Genomic DNA, 16,175 nt, shown 5'->3' on the forward strand with positions numbered 1-16,175 from the left:
AAAATCCCAGCAAAATTCTTCAAAGACCTCAAAAGAATGGTACTCAACTTCATATGGAAAAGCAAAATCCCAAGAATAGCCAAAACAATTCTATATAATAAAAGAACTTCTGGAGGCATCACAATCCCAAACTTCAAACTGTACTACAGAGCTACAGTACTGAAAACAGCCTGGTATTGGCATAAGAACAGACAGGAGGACCAATGGAACTGAATAGAAGACCCAGATATCAATCCACACATCTTCAAACACCTGATCTTTGAAAAAGAAGCAAAAAAATATCAAATGGATAAAGGAAAGCATGTTTAACAAGTGGTGCTGGCATAACTGGATATCAACATGTAGAAGAATGAAAATAGACCCATATCTATCACCATACACAAAACTCAAGTCCAAATGAATCAAGTCCAAAATCAAGTCCAAAAGACCTCAACATAAAACCAGCCACACTGAACCTTATAGAAGAGAAAGTGGGAAGTACACTTGAACACATTGGCACAGGAGACCACTTCCTAAATATAACCCCAGTATCACAGACACTGAGAGAAACAGTTAACAAATGGGACCTTCTGAAATTTTAAAGCTTCTGTAAAGCAAAGGATACAGTCAGCAAGACAAAACGACAGCCTACAGAATGGGAAAAGATATTCACTAACCCACATCAGACAGAGGTCTGCTCTCCAAAATATACCCCTGACTGTCCATGACTGCTCTAGACTCAGGGCTTGCCTGGGTAGTGATGAGCTAGGTTTATATCTGTGTAGCTCAGCGAGGCAAGGAGACAACCATGCCTAGTGATGCCAGTTTCCTAAAAACTCCGTGTTCTGGCCAGCCCAGCTGGGCCCCAGGCATCACCCTGGCCACTGGCATTCTCTGGTAGCTACTGCCCAGCCTGTTGGCTGGAGAAAAGACCACGTTCTGTGCTCTTGCCAAGCCATGGGTGAGAGGCAGGCTGCTGCCTTCCCAGCCCAGTGACACGGGAGCCCAGGACTTGACAGAGATAATTTTCTTGTCACCAGGTCTGAACTAGTCACTGGAAGTCATTGGAAGTCGTCTTCAAACTCGTGTTCTGAAACAGGGCCAAATCCTCAAGCCGGAGTTCCCAGGCTAGGGAGCTGGCAGTCCCTGAAATGGTACCATTCTAAGAAAAAGAAAAATCTTAATACAACTTGCCAGGAAATTCAGTGTCATTCTTCCTTTCCTTCCTTCGTGTGTGTGTGTGTGTGTGTGTGTGTGTGTGTGTGTGTGTGTTTGGATGTATGCAGGAAGCCTCGGAATCTCTTGAAAAAACAAGATTAAAAGAAAAAAGGAAGAAGGAAAGAAAAGGTAAACCCTTCCCGCTCCAGGGAGACATTAGAGGAACAGTGAAGCCTGAGGGAAGTTTGAATGCCAAGAAAGCCTGTTCTAAGCCAGTCAGAGAGAGCAGTCAGGGTGGGCACCGGTGGGCAGCTGCAAGGCTATTCAAAACCACTCTGGCAGAGGGGAAATGATATTTCTTTTATCACTTTTTTTTTAAAAGGGAAGTTAAAAAAAAATACAAAAGACACAGAAACATGCTGATGTCACCGAGAGGGGAGTCCCAGGTCACAAGCAATAGTGGGTGTCAAGGATCTCCTGCCCCACAGTCGCAGCTCAGTTCTCAAAGGCGGCCCAGACAATAATCAGATGCCAAGCCATGTGAAGTGCCCAGAGGCGACTCCAAAACACCCAGCCCACCAGCGGGTGAAGGCTGCCAAGGAGCCAGATGCTGCAGCTTTAAAAATATCTTCCGCTGCTTGGCATCTGCAATCGCGGCTGCTGTCTCTTCTCCAGGAAGGAGTGGCCAGGCTGGGCCAGCCGGGCAGGCGGCAGCAGTGCGCTTTGCTGGGCAGAACCCAGCGCCCCAGAGAGCCTCTGGCCAGGCTGCCCATTTGGCCTTGTTAAATCACCCCCAGCATATGGTGAGAGACATCTGCCCAGGGCCCAGACCTCACAGACGGCATGGAGAGGCTGGGACCAACTTTTTGAGGCCGAGTGTCCAGGCTGACTTTCCACGGGGAGCCAGGAGAAATTTCTAGGACTCGAGTCTCCTGTTCTGTTCTCAGAGTCTCCGAACTCCGACAAAGAGAGAACTTTCTGGGTCATGCCACCACCAATCTGGTTTCCTGCGACACCTGCTAACTTAGCTGTTAAACGGGGTAAAATCTATGCCTCATGGTGTGATGTGGGGATGCAGTAATTCGTTCAAGCGATTGTGTCTGCCCTTTGGGTTCTAGTTGAAGGAGCCCCAGTGTTCCCATTTATAAGATTCAGAGCTCTCGCCAGCAAGTTGAGGTTTCAGGAGTTCTCAGAGATCCAGCAGCACTTTCCCCGATTCCTACCAACTGCCTGGCACTGATGGAATTCGTCTGCTTAGGAAATGTGTCTCTTTGATTGCACTGAGGTGTAGTCTCCTTTCAAACTGCCTGACTAACTGTGAAGTTAGGCTCTGTGGAAGATTTCAGTAGGGAGTTAATAAGCTGTTTATGATGGAAGCCAAAGCTGTCCTTAGAAAATTTCCCTTTGTCTCTTTGGACCATTTTGTCCTTCCACCCAAAACATTGGGTCCAGACAGCAAAATCGTGATCTCCTTTCTCTTCTTTTTGACCTCCCCAATTTTAAAATTCCATCCGCCAACTGTTTTGGTGAGGCAACATCCCAGAACTCTATTTCCAAAGTGCTTTAAAGAAGAGAAACACACAGGTGTGTTTGCAGACACAGCCCTGTGCCCTGCAAGAGCGGGTACCATCCTTCCTTATCCTCACCTATGCCACGGCACATCCTTGCAGTGTGCAGTATGTTCCACACATTGTCTTTTATAGCGACAGCAACAGTCTGTAAGCCAGCGGATGCTTGTGACGGCGTTTGCAGCTCTTTATTCTCACCTGTCACCAACCCTAATGACCCAGAGCTAACTTAGAGCCTCATCGCTTCCAGGTTTCATTCTAGTTGTGGAACAAATGGCTGGGTTACATCAGCCAGTATCTTCCATTTCCTGGCCACAGTTTTGTTTTAAGAATAGACCATAGCATCTGGACAACTCCAAATGGAATGAAAGTTGGAAGCTTTGCTGGGAAAGCTGAGATGTTTCTTCGATAGCAGTAATGAAGTTACTCAGGAGGAGTCTAAGGAAGGCAGCATGGAGATCCTAGATCACCATGAGTTCTGGATCAGCCTTAATTAAAGATAGATCTATAGTTGAACTTCCCAATGATAAGAGGCTGTAGATCCTAGGGAAAGTTTTCATTGTTTTATTTAAACAAAAAGGAAGTGTTAGTTTTCTTGCTGTAAAGACTGGCACTGGGACCAGAACTTCCGGTCACCACCTGCACTGTTCTTTTCATGTTGGCCTTGAGATTCTTAGAGGATCCATTAGGAACAATCTCAGTACAGATAGATTAGTTACATATCAGCAGCAGTTTCTGCTCCATGACTTTGTGGACCAGAAGCTTCCAGAAGCCCTTCGTTTCTTATCTTATTGACCTAATCAACAACACTGGGTACCAATATCTGTTCTTTGACTTGCTCCCATTCTCGGTTGTCAATACCTTTAGGTATATTCCTGCCAGCTCACTTAATTTTGACATATTTATCTGACTGGTACTGGAACAATTTCTCTGCCCTGTTTTCTAAAGTCTTGTTTTCTATAAGAGACAGAGAGTAGGTTTGATGGCAAGTAGAAGGTGACCACTTTTGTAGGCAAAGCTGGGAAGCATTCCAATACAGTATTCTATAGTGTGCAGTAAGCCTATTTGACCCATGTTTCCCATATTTAGCAACTGAAAATGTCCATGTATACTCAAAGAAGCCTGAAGAAGTTGTATGTGCAGACACGTGGCCTGGCTTTATCTTTAGACTGTTAGCAAAGACTTAAAAGTCTTCTTTTTCATTTTTCTTTTTGGTTTGACACATGTGGCAGGGCTATCAGAGCTTGGTCAGGATTAAAATTTTATTAAAAAATAAATTCCTTCAAATTTTAATATATGAAAAGACTGATAGCCCACGAAGGGCCAATCATCCCACGGTCCACACATTTTTCAATGATTAAAAAGTAACAACTTATATTTGTACCCGTGTTTTACATTTCTCTTAACAGGCCATTATCTAGTGCAGGTCTACACTGTGGTCTTTGTAGAATGCAGACTTCGAAGCTGAAGTTGTACACATGATCCATAGGCCCTCATATAAATAAATAATCAAGAGAATTTGCTATCCGTTGCTTGCCTAACCTGCCATGCTGCAGCAGTCCAGCTGTCACACCTATGAGCTTATGTCAGGCTGGAAACCATGCATCCTTAGTATAGACAGCTTTGTCTAAGTTTGAACTACTTGTGTGTCGGATCATGACTGTCTGTCTGTCTATATGTCACCAAGAAGCACATCAAGCCAGCATAGTAATTGGTTCACCTATGAAATAGAAATATTACTCTCCAGCCTTCAGAGTTCTGGCCTGTAATAAGTGAAGAATATCTTGAGACTGCAGCTCAGGCTGTTAACAATAATCAAAGAAAGAGTTCACAGAGGCTACTACCTATACTCTTTATCAACGCAATCAGAATTTGTCTGAGGCTGGGAATTAAAAATATACCGAAATGAAACAACACAAGGGAATATCATCAGTCACCAAACATAAAATGCTACAGTTATTCAGAACAAATTCATTTCTGTTCACCATTGAACTTACAAAAATATTATTAGTTCTAAGGGTTCAACTAACATTTATTTTTATAAGTAAAGCTACAATACATACATTTATTCCATAATAGCTCAAAACAAGTAGACAAGATGCTACTTAAGATGTTCTTACAGCTTTAACAAAGTCTATGCTTCCCTCTGGGCTGATTTTACCTCAGAGTGGTGGCTGTAACAAGTAGTAGAAAAATGACAAGCAACATTGTTCAGAACTTTGCAGATCACAAAGCATCATTTAAGGACGAGTGTGCTTCCACTCTTAAACTCAAACTCTAAGTTTTCTGCTTTCTCTCCACGCTCCATTATGCACTTTCTGTCTGAGCTTCCAGGGTTTGGTAATAGCACCCTACTTCACTATTTTGATGTATTGTGAATTATTACTTCACATGGTAGCCTCTGCTCCTGGACCACTGCTCAAAAGCACAGCGAAAGAATGTGAAAGTTGTCATTTGAAAGGGAATCACATGTGTCAACCTCAAATAAAAGAAGTAACTTCAGCGGGAGAAGGACGTGGTCTTTTGTATGTATGCCTTACAGGAGTGATCACAAAAGATTCTTCCAGAGCCACAACCTTTCAGAGTGTCCACAACCTTTTATAAAGACCACTTTGACAGGAACATCTACCCAGGAACTTTCTATTCAACCCCAGACTTTGGTAATCAGTTGCCCATGGCAACTGTTTTACAATATCTGTTGAGTTCTCATTTTGCCTTTAAAAACTTCCTTTTGCTTCCAATGCTGATATACCCATAGCTTCCAGTCACTGCAACCTCAAGGCACGAAGGGAAGAAGGTTCTGTCACCCCTGTTACAATGTAGCTTTCCCTTTTTCAAATAAAAACTGTGATTCTTTGGAGAATTTATCTCTGTTCTCTTGGTTTTTTTTTTCTGTTTTTTTAGATTGACAGAGCAGATGATGTCTTGCTCATTTTTTTTTTTGTATTTTCAGTTCTTAAACTGGTGCAGAATATTTGCTTAATAAGTGTATTGTTGGGAGTCAACAGAAAAATTGAAGTAGTTGATTTACCACCCCCCATCCACTCAGCACGTTGTTTCCCTATCAGTAATACTTATTAAGTACCATTATATGGTGTTATTATTGAGGATTATTTATGAAGCAATGATTTTGTTCATAAAATTTGGCAAGGCACCACTGTCTTTGACATCAACCCTATTCACCCAGTCCTCACAAGTCCAAGTGCATGGCCTCACTAACTTTCCTTGGGTCTGTCTTAAGGGACATAGCTAATAAGTCATGATAGCATACCCACAACCCTTCCTCCTGTGTGCTCACTGTCACCTGTGTGTCATACTCCCAAGGGTCTCTTCCTGTCAAACCCTGGCTGGAAGGAATGGAGGTTAGGAATGCCACCTCCTTAATGTTCTTTATTTGGATCTGCACGTCATGGTTAGTCATGAACCTGCTTGATTCCTTTCTGTTTCCTTTCAGTGCTGCAGACTGAACCTGGGTCCTTGCAGCTGTAGGGCAATTTTTTTTAAATTATTCAGCAAGCTAAACCGCATGCGTAATTTGACTTAAATTAACTTAAAGGAAGAATTTGTCTTCAATTATCATTGTCTATTAGTGCTTCAAAGTATATAAACGATGGGCAAGTGTTAGGCCAAAGGACCATGTGTGTGTCCTCATTGGCTCCTACCTCTGACCTAACATCTCACGCGCCCACCTCTTTCAGGATCAGAGCAGACTTTTAGCATCTCGGATCAGATTCACTTGTCCAAAGGAAACAAAAGCAGGGATTTTTTTGTTTTTCATTGACTCATACATAGTGGGGACCTTAGATTCCTATGCAAGGTATTTTGTACTCATTCCCTGGCTTTTGTTTTATGACCCAACACTTAACACTAAGCACGGTGTATAAAAGTCCAGTTAAAGGCCTGGCTCTTCTGAAAGTCAATTTAATAGCTATTATCATTACAGCTTTGGGTTTACTGATAAATGACAGAAGAAAAAAATTTAGAAAGCAAAACATTTGCTTGGTATGATGGCACATGCCTTTAATCCCAGCGCTTGGGAGGCAGAGGCAGGCCATCTGTGAGTTCAAGACCATCCTGGTCTACAAATTTAGTTCCAGAACATCCAGGACTGTTATACAGAGAAACCCTGTTTCAAAACACCAAACCAAAGCAAATAAGTAAATAAATAAATTAGATAAATAAAAATGAAAAGGAATTTGAATTGAATTGAATTGAGTTGTATGTAGCTGTCTTGTGGTTGCCTAACCATTTTCTCCCAATGGAGAACTCCCAGAAGGGAGATTCCATCATACTACTTTCCATATCTTTAGTATTCAAGATAATACTTGATATTGAAAAGGTTTAAAGATACAGCCATATGCCTGTGTTGATGATGGCAAAAAACATAGTCTATTGTTGTGTCTTAGATATGAACAAATGCCCCACACAAGGGCTGTGCCTTTAGCTCGTTGAGACTGAACTGAGAAGTTCGTGAAGATCATGAAGGTACAAAGTTTAGCAATGGATTAACCCATGAGCACGTTGCTAGCCCAAGAGGCTGTTAGGACTGGGGGCTTAGTAGGAAGATGTAGGTGGCTAGGGATATGCCTTTGAAGAATATCTTGTCCCTGCCCCTTCCTGTCTTTCTCTGCTTCCAGCCACAGTGATAGGAGCAGTCTTTTCCTTCATGCATGCTGCCAGCAAACTGTGATATCCCTGCCCTGCTACAGGCCCAGGATGAGTAGAACCCAAATCAACCTTTCCTTCCTTGAGTTATTTTCTCATATATTCTGTTAGGCAAGACAAAAGTTAACACAAATAATGAGCGCTCATGAGGTGGCAGCCTCAGATCCCTTATAAACTGTCGCAGACCACAAATATCCTTTTGGGAAATGAGCTCCCTCTTGTGCTATGGCAAAGGCCACATAGTTACCAGTGGTGCCACAGGCGGTCAGAGGCAGAGCCACAGTTATGAGACAAGTCTATTGCCTTTCATGTTTAGCCTCTGAACCGCTGTCATGTCTCCATGCTGGTGTTGCTTCGCTGCTCGAAGGCTAATGTGGTATTTCAGGCCTCAGGACGTAGAAGAAGGAGAAGCAGGGAAGAAAGTAAGGCCCTGAGGACTAGGGGTGGGCAGAAACAAACTGATGAATACAAGAGAATTTGTGCTGGTGGCCAGAGGGGTGATCCTGATGTCCAGTTCCTGGCGCTCTAGACTTCCCCGCACCCCAGGCTACCAGTGTTTCCCCAGTAGGTTTTCTAACAGGCCATGACCACTGCCAGTATCAGCCCACTGCAAGGCAGGCTAGAGCTGTAACAGCAGTGCTAATGGGAACTTGGCCCTGCCCCAAGCCAGCATGGAAAGCGGCCGCTGGCTCCTGTAAAAATCCTTGGTCCGGGCCATTTTTCCACAAAGCAAAATTCACCACCCCCGAGAAACGCCATCGCCTCTCCCTGGTGCCAAACTCTAGGAAAATCAAGTTGTACGACTCTTTCCCATGCCTGGGTGGAATGACAGATAGCAAAAGAGCCTTCAGTTTCCTCTACCCCAAAAAAGTCTGCCAGAGATATAAATATTTAAAAACAGGAGCTCGACGGAGGGAGTTCGCTTTCACTGCTCTGCCTTGGCGAGTGTTCATCCACCCACTAGATATCATTTGACTCCGTGTGATGGAATGGCAGGTCTGGGTTGTACATCCTAACTTCTGACACCCGGCTGGGCAAAAAATGACTGTGAACTCTTTTTTTGTCGCCTGAAACAGACCTGGCCCCTGGTTGTGAATGCCAGTCTGAGCAGAGCTAGGAGAGCTTGCGCGTTGTGCCCCCCTCTTGCTGGTTCTTTATTTTTATCTGCTGCCGAGAAGTCCTTCCTGGTTTCTGCCCAGTAGTACGACACATTCGCCCTGGCACGGGGTTTGTCAATTTATTTTTGTTTCTTATTTCCTCCTGACTCTTCTTAGCTCACACTGGACAAGCCAGGGACAGGTTTGTAAATGTGGACAGCCCTCCTTCCTTTGTTTCCTTTGTGTGGCCATCCTCCAAACGGTAGTTCCAGGAGACAATTTGATACGAATTCTGTTTCATACAGAGGAGTAGATACTAACCCTGTGATAGGTTTGAATAACACAAATAATCTTCATAGCATAGGCCTTCATCACAGATGACCTTCACAATCTAGGCCTCCATAATTTTAGGTGGATTAGTGGAAACTAATGAGGATTTTGAAACGGGCTTTGGACTAAAACGCTCAACATGCAAATCTACTGAAAACCCAAATAATTTGAAAGCACAATTACGCCAGTCTCCAGACCTCCATTTCCTCTCTCTCTTAATTCATTTCTGCATGTTCCTTTCTCTCTCTCTCTCTCTCTCTCTCTGCCTGTCTCTCTCTCTCTCTCTCCTTTCTTCCCTCCTTCCTTCCCTCCCTCTCTCTTTCTTCCTTCTCTAAATTGCTTGATCCTCAGAGTCCCTTTTAACAGGGTTTAGGACTCACAAGAGTTAATAGGCAAAGGGGGGAGGAACCCACTTGTTTTAAGCCGGGAGCCTGTCACCTTTTCTTGGCAATTACACTGCTAATGGCTGGGTCCCAAGCAAAGTGGCAAAGAATATCTCTTCTCACGTTCCCAACTCACAGTGCATTCCCAAATACCAGATGGTGTTTTTGGAATCCATTTCACTATGTTTGATATGACAATACTTTTGTATAATGTTAAATTATATATAACTATTGCAAATAGCTGAGATCAGAACAACCAAGAAGCAGAAAATTAGCCCCAAGAAGGAAAGATAGAAACTAAAGACTGTCGATTTTCATTTGCCCCCATTGTGCCCTAGCCCCTTTGGATTTTCTTTTAAACGGTAGAGGATTGTCAGGAGGGGTTGGGGTGTGCGGAGAACTGGGTGGCAGCCTGGAGGAACATAGGGGTGGGAATGGGAGGAGCAAAAAGTAGCGCTGCTGTGTTTTGCAGTGAAATGACATCGTCCTGGGATCCTCTCTCTGCTAGAGTTCAGTGTATAGAAGGAAACAGTTGCCAGACGTTCTGAGAACAGCGTCATCTCCTCTCAATGGCCAAAATCTCAAAATAAGCCGAACACGATCCTTAAGTTCATGAAGAGCCCTCTCTGGAATGCTTGTATTTTTTCATTTCTTGTTAAGGGAACCAGAAATTAGTGGAGCTGTAGACCTCACTCACTCAGAGAGAGAGACACACGGGGTTGGCGGGGCGGGGGGAGGGATGTGGAGAATGAACAGCAACAATAAAACAAATACTGACTTCAAACGGCACAAAGGAACCCAGCAGAAATAGGCCAGAGGCTTCTACCTGTATAGGGGCACAGGGACGCAACAATGTCATTTCTAAACAGTCAAAGGAACTGGACTCTTGTAATAAAACCATCTCAAAGAATCCACTCTCACAACACAGGAATAACACCCATTAAGCGATATAGTTCTATCCCCGGTGGCCAAAGGGGGGTAAACACAGCTCCTTAATTTTAATTTTCTGGCTATTTGACAATGGGCAACCCCAGGTCTTCTTTCCCCAACCTTCCAAAAGGCCTTATCTCCACGCTGCAGGACTTACTGACTTCAGCCCAGCGCGAATGCATTACAGCCAAGTGATAAATTGCTTAAAATTATTCTTAAAAAAATGAAAATGCTGGAAATCTCCAAAGCTGCTTTTTGAATGGAGGGTGCACAGAACAATTTCCAAGCTGCATATATTAGGGAGACTTTGAGCACATTGATTCCTTCATCAGTCACATTACCAGCCTTCGGAGGCCATCTTCAGAGCCAAGGGCTCACCCTGTTTATGCCACTTGGCTTTCCGAGACAGGCCAGGTGTTTTTTTTTTTCCCTCCTCTCTCCCCATTGTGAGTCCTTGTTCCATGCAATCCCTTTCCATGACTGCCTCCTCCCCCACGCTTGCTTCCCTCCGAGCATATAGTCACCCTCTGCTCCCCAGAAAGCTCCCCCAGCTCCAGTGACTACTACATAATTAACCATAACTTGTAGCAATGCAATTTAAGAGTCCTTTTAATGGGCGCGGATGGTAGAATGTATAGCCCATCTTTCTTTGTCATCTGAGAAAAGCGGCCCCACGTAGAGCTGCTGGTAGCCGAGTGGCGCTTTGTTGTCGGCACCAGACACAGTACCAGCTGCACTGGCAGGTAGCCGAAGTGCAAGGAGAGAGCTGCCAAACTATGCTATACAGAGGGAGCCGTGCCAAAGAGAAAGGGACCTTTGCATGCCATGACCCTTGACCCCCAAGTCAGCATGGATCCCATAGTCCTCCCTTCCAGACAATTGCATCTTTCATTCCTCCACAAACTGCGACTAGAAAGGGCCCGTTTGTGATGGAGTTAGTTAGCTTATAAGTTCCCAGCAATTGAGTCATTGCATTTTTCTCCCATTTTTTTTTTTTAAACAGTGACGCTGCCCTACGCCTGCACCATAATCTGCAGGTAGGACTAGGTGAGTCATTAAACAAGGGAAAATTAGGTAAGCAAAACAGCAACCCCGCAGCCAACTGGTGTGGGGCACTGATTTAGGGCGAGGGAACGGAGTTTAGATAATGACCATACGGCATTTAGAAAGTCAAATGGAAAGTGAACTCTCACCTGATGGGGCAGCCCCCGTAAGAGGACACACAGAATGTGCTCAGGGGCCTTGCCAGCACACTCAGCTCTGCTCTCTAAGACTTCTTTCATCCCAGCAGCGAGGCTTTTGTTTGCTCAACTTGGATTAATGAGAAACTAAGAGCGAGTATTTGAATATGTCCTTGCAAGTTCACTTTTGTTCCTTGAGCCGCGCAAGTGGTCTTTGGGAAAGCGGATTTTATTTTGTATTTTAAAGACATTCCATATCAGGGGCCGTGCAAAGAACCCCAAAAGGCTCAAGCGAGGACCACCTTGGAGTGACAGTAGCCTTTCTGAGCCTGTGGACAAGGAATAGGAAGTCTGCACATCATACCTAAGCAGCTGCATACTACGGGGGCACATACGAAACAGAGGCTCCCACAGTGCCTGGGACATAAGGAACCGGATTTTAGCATCCTGCATCTTTCTTTACTTCTTTCTAGAAAAATAAAATGTGGTCTATACGGAAGCGGACTCTGCCTGCTTCTTCAAGAGCAGAGGCATTTCTGGAGCCATCTTTTTATCTGTGTCCGTATCAGAGGAACCGTTTTTTGGAGGTAGGGAGAGAACAAGACACCTGCAGGGCAGCCTGGAGGACCACACCTGACTTCGGGCTCCCACGCGGAGCGTCTGTTCTTTATTTTCACTCCGTATGAAACTAATGGAATTTGCAGTTGATTAGCCTCGAATCTGGAGAAGCGATCCAGTCTGGGCCTGCAGCTGGCAGAGCCCAGGCCCCTTGTCCTTCTGAACTGAGTCATTGTAGCAACAAGTGTTCCTCCTCAGAGGCACAGGTCCAGGGAAGTGGGTCTGAGAGAGAGCATCCCCCGAGTCTGGGGCAGTTGGCAGGGATGGCAGCGGGCTGAGCTAGCTTCTGAGTCTAAAAATAAAATGCTGGTGTTTGGATAACAAATTCTATCAGGAACCCAAAAGCTTCTCAGGGAAACAGAAGTGCTTTATATGTGGATTCGGTGCTGGAGGAGCCAGATCCCTTCTCACACACAGGCGGTGTGGTTGTGCAAGCTACAGAAGTTCTCAGTGCCTCCCAGGCCTCTCCTGCCAACTGGGAATGATCGTAAGAATTGAGGGAGGGTAAAGAAGTCTCAGTGGATTAGGATTTGTAGTTAAGTGTAGTGCTTAGCCTACTGTAAACTTGCGCATTTCCTCCCTTAAAAGGACACAGATTTATTTTCAGGAAATTGTGCAACTGTGTATCAGTCTTACTCAAACTGCACCAGGAGAAATCAGTTCTTTCTTCAACAGTTTATCAGCATAGCAGAGATCAATAGCCTGGGTGCCTTGGAACTCTGGTTAGACAGTGGAAGGAGCAAGGCAAAGGACTGTTCCTCATGGTTCGGTGTGCAACGGTAAAGGTTGCTGTTTGATTTTCCAAGTGGAGCCTACCACATATGGTATATTTAGTGCATAAAATGTGGCAGTTGGATTCCTGTGTTGTGTTTTTTTTTATATTGTCATGTAAACAAATAATTCCAAACATATTTCTTCTTTGGAGATTTGTTTCTGTTTTGCAAATTGTTTCAGGCATCAATAAACAGGACCGTACAAGTGTGCACACAACTGTAGAGCCCATTTAGCGTAGCAGGCACTTCTCACACACGCATTTACTCAACACTGCTACTCCCGAGTCATGTCAACATCACTCCGTGTCTGCCTCATGACTAATACAGTGTTATCGAAACCCATTTCGTGTCTTACACCCGGGGAGCTCTACTAACCTTTCTGATGCGGAACACCTGGTGCCTATCGAAAGTCAAAATGAGAAAGAGGGCTTCTTTCTTAATGAAACTTCTTCCCTGGCACTCATGGGGTCGGAGTCCTTGGCCAGAGTTTTCAGGAGAGGATCAGTAAAGAGAAAGCTTCTTGCAACAGAAAAGCAGGAACTGAAATGCACAGCACAGTGATTGGGAGGCATTTGGTGAGAGGCATCTGGGCATCCAAGGGGGTGACGCTTTCATCTTTTACATCAAGGAAAGCGAAAAGAACTTTTCACTTGGAAAATAGCACTCTGCCAATTTCAAAATATCTTTCCCAACCCGGAACACTAATATCATGGATGAAGGGTGAGACAGTAGGCAGAGCCTCTTATGGCCATGTTATGTAACAGAGAGCGAATCTACTGCCTTGTGAGATTTCCAAACAGGCAAGCACTCTAACAAAGGCAGATAGGAAGACAATAGCCGTATTCACTCACTTTTTTTGAGCTAAAAAGAGGCAAGTGATAGCAACATATGCTCTAAATGTGACCCATGCAGTTTAGCTTAAAGGCAAAATAAGATAAAAGTCGGGGCTCACACAGAGCTTAAACGGAAGCATACGTGTCTGTGTACTTCCTTTCCGTCCCCACGTGTTGCCCTGGGGTGGGTGGGGTGTGTGGGATCAGAATGCATCTCACACCTTTCACTCTAGAGTCTTGAGGCCTGCCACCGGCCTGAGAGAGCTGGGGCACAGGCTGCCTCACAAGCAAGGATGCAGTGTCCCCTCTTCTACTTGATTGAACCCAAGTTGCTGGGGGAGTAAGGGAGTATTGTTTTTAAAATATAAGTGATGATGCTAATGGAGTTTAGCTGGTCAAGGTGACCTTACCCAGCCATTACATTCTTAAAGGAGTTGGTTTCTTTGCACAGAACTTGACATTGATCTCGGAATCTTCCACAAAACAAAACAAAACAAAACAAACAAACAAACAAAAAGCTGGCTGAAAGCAAGAGTAATGATCCCAAACTTTCTTCTCATAATTCTTTTTTTTTTGGGGTAGAACTTGGAATACTAGCAAAGAAGAGTCACAACTCAAGGACATGAATTCCTGAATCGCAATGCTTTTATAACCAAGGGTAAGGTTTGGGCAGCCAAGAGTGGAAACTGATGAGTATTTTCCTCTCCTCCAAACTCTTGGTCTGCGGTTGTAGCCATGGACTTGCCCAGAGGAGGGTGTTTCCTGTAGCAATGCCCAAAGTAAAGTTACAAAGATGCTAAGTTTGAGTGAAACACGTGTGTGTGGAAGCCTGGGATCCAAGCCTGTGTGCAGGCTTCGCTTGGAGAGCACACCTCCAGTGTTAGAGAGTCTGGCGTTCCTGTTCTCAGATGGCTGGCCTTCTGTTTACCACAGTGGTCTTGTTGATCTAGTGCATGGAATTCTTGGGGGAAAATGTTTTTGTAATTGTCAGACCCATATTCGTCTTTAGGTACATGCACAAGAGAGAAGCTCTTATTTTGCTGAAATTGTATTTATAAACACTGCACCTACAGATCAGATGATTGCTATATTTCTGAACAGATCTAGCATGGTGTGAAGAAGACTCAGGCACTCACAGGGACCTAGGAATCCTTGCTTTATTTTTTCTCCAGAGAACTTCATAGAGTTAAATAAGGAAAAACAAATAAATCTCTCCTTCATTCCATTATCCAAACCCCAAACGAAGCTTTTAATGGGAAAAAGATCCAAACAAATATGAGGAAATAATGTATTTGTTTAAGAACAATGAGGATGACAGCTAGCACTGTATTTATGGCGCGCCTGAACACCACTAAGCATCTTATATCATCACTCCCTTCAAGCACACAGGAAAACGGAGACCAGGAGTTTAACAGACTTTCTCAGAGTCACACTTTCTCAAGTAATGTTTTTGGACACTGGAGATGTCTGTCTATTGAATTAATTCTCTTTTTAAAAACTTGATTCTTGCCAGGTAGTGGGGGCACACACCTTTAATCCCAGCACTCAGGAGGCAGAGGCAGGCAGATCTTTGTGAGTTCGAGGCCAGCCTGGTCTACAAGAGCTAGTTTTAGGACAGGCTCCAAAGTTATAGAGAAACCCTGTGTTAAAAAACTAAAACCAAACCAAACCAAACGAAGAAAAAAAACCCAAAACTTAATCATTTAATTAAAAAAAATTTGAGGCAGAGTTCTCCCTACACAATCAAAGATAGCCACAGCCTATCCATACTTTTGCCTACACTCTCCCATTCTGGGATGACAGGTCTATGTCTAGCAAGTCAAGCCCCTTGATGTTCTAATCATTACTTAAACTGACCAGAGACAGTATTGTTTCTGAGGCTTATGATGTTCTAATTAAAAGAAGAAGAGGATGAGGTATCCAGCCAGGAGCCACAAGAAACTCTTGTCTTTGCTCTTCTGGATGAATAGAAATATCCCACTCCATGTGAAGTAAGCCCATAAAGCAGTTGTTTACAAACTGTGGGGCACAGAAGATATCTTGAATATCAGGTATTTACATTATGATTCACAACGGTTGCAAAATTACAGTTATGATGTATCAACAAAATAATTTTATGGTTGGTGTCACCACAACAGGAGGACCTATATTAAAGGGTCCCAGCATCAGCAAGGTTGAAAACAACTGCTCTAAGGGCCAAGGGACAATGCTGTTATTATCTAACTCCCATTGGGAGGTAACAGTTGCTTGTCACCTGTAAACACACAGTAAATGTTTATTTAATGAGTGAATACATGAAATTAGTTTTTCTGAAAACACATTTACCCTTCAACAGTCCTGAGGGATAAATTTAAAACTGTGGTCCATTTTCCCAGGCATGAAACCAGTCTCCCCTTCTTTCTAGTCTATATGCTATCATGACATTCAAACTTATTCCTGCAGCAGTCTGTATAAAGTGTGATTACATTCGTAGGCAGTGGGGCTTGGTGATAGGTGACACAGGGAAGGTGTGCCATGCACAGCTAGAAGGAGAATTCAAGAGGGATTCCATGAAGGGAATTCTGCAGAAGAGGCCAAGTCCTATCTCAAGCACAGGAAGGATGCTCAGCATTACTGACCTTTTGGGAAATGCAAATAACACCACGGTGAGATACCCCACC

The sequence above is a fragment of the Myodes glareolus genome, chromosome 3 (assembly GCF_982192425.1).
Source record: "Myodes glareolus chromosome 3, mMyoGla1.1, whole genome shotgun sequence".
NCBI classification, from domain to species: domain Eukaryota; kingdom Metazoa; phylum Chordata; class Mammalia; order Rodentia; family Cricetidae; genus Myodes; species Myodes glareolus.